General features: G+C 41.6%; 1 non-coding gene across 1 annotated transcript; it reads right to left on the reverse strand.

The window, feature by feature from the left end:
- Positions 1-403: 403 nt before the first annotated feature.
- On the reverse strand, positions 404-510 carry LOC141715882 (small nucleolar RNA R71). The gene has a single exon (XR_012572627.1). It is a non-coding gene; the product is annotated as a small nucleolar RNA R71 (small nucleolar RNA).
- Positions 511-1,448: the final 938 nt, after the last annotated feature.

Below are 1,448 nucleotides of genomic sequence, written 5' to 3' on the forward strand. Positions count from 1 at the left end.
GGTTCTTATCGTAATGGGAAAACCAGAAGCAAATCCAAAGGCTTTGATGGACTACTCTCAACCGAAGATTAATGATATTCAGTCTAGCATTATTCGACCAACCATCTCGGCTAATACCTTTGAGATCAAGTCGAGCATAATTCAAATGATATAGAACTCAGTTCAGTTTGGGGGTTTTCCAACATAAGACCCCAACATGCACATCAGAGATTTCATCGAGATCTGCGACACTTTTAAGTTCAATGGAGTTTCTGAAGATACTATTAAGTTGAGGCTTTTCCCATTCTCTCTGCGGGATAAAACTAAGTGCTGGTTATATTCTCTACCACTAGGGTCTATCACCAAATGGGAGGATCTTGCTCAAAAGTTCTTAACTAAATTCTTTCCTATGGCGAAGACTGCTGCAATCACGAACGCACTTACTCAATATGCTCAGCAATCTGGAGAATCTTAATGTGAGGCTTGGGATCGTTATAAGGAGATGATTAGGAAGTTCCCTCATCATGGGATGCCTGACTGGATGATCATTAACTGTTTCTATAATGGATTGGGTGCTACTTTAGACCCATGCTTGATATAGCATCAGGAGGAGCCTTGTGGGCTAAAAGCTACGATGAAGCTTATGAATTGATTGAACTGATGGCTGCTAATGAATACCAGAATCCTATTCAGAGATTATCTCAGGGCATGATAGCAGGAATTCTGGAGTTAGATACAGCTACTGCTATAGCTGCTCATCTTATGGCTTTAATGATGAAGATGGATTCTTTGGCTAATTATGGAGTTAATCAAATCACTAGTGTCTGTGAGCTTTGTGCTGGTGCCCATTGAGATGGAGCCGTATGCTATTTCTAGTGAATTAGCTAAGTTTTTGAGCAACTTTCAGAGGTCGCAGCAAACTGTGCCAGCCACCTATCATCCTAACAACCGCAATCATCCTAACTTTAGCTGGAGCAATACTCAGAATGCGGTTCAGCAGCCTTATCAGCAGTATTTAGGAAAATAGTACAACCCTCCTGGTTTTCAACAACCGCAATATACACCAAGACAACAACTCCAGTTGCAATAGTCTAATAAAAAATCTGAATTAGAGGAGTTGAGGCTCATGTGCAAAAGCCAAGTGGTATCCATCAATTCAAGACCTTGGAAAATCAAATTGGGCAAATTTCCAATGCCTTGCTAAATCATCAACCTGGTACACTCCCCAGTGACACTGAAGTACCAGGAAAGAGGGAAGCTAAGGAGTAGGTAAAGGCAATTACATTGAGGTCTGGGACGGTTGCAAATCCAGAACACTCTCAAGTTTTGGATGAAGAAGCTATAGATAAAGAAGGAGTGCAGAAGGAAGCAAAAGTGGAACCAAGGAAGACTACTGTTGAACACACTCCTCCTGAGGGTAATACAGGGGAGAAACAGATCTATCCTCCACCTCCCTTTCCTAAGAGGTT

The sequence above is a fragment of the Apium graveolens genome, chromosome 3 (assembly GCF_009905375.1).
Source record: "Apium graveolens cultivar Ventura chromosome 3, ASM990537v1, whole genome shotgun sequence".
Taxonomy (NCBI): domain Eukaryota; kingdom Viridiplantae; phylum Streptophyta; class Magnoliopsida; order Apiales; family Apiaceae; genus Apium; species Apium graveolens.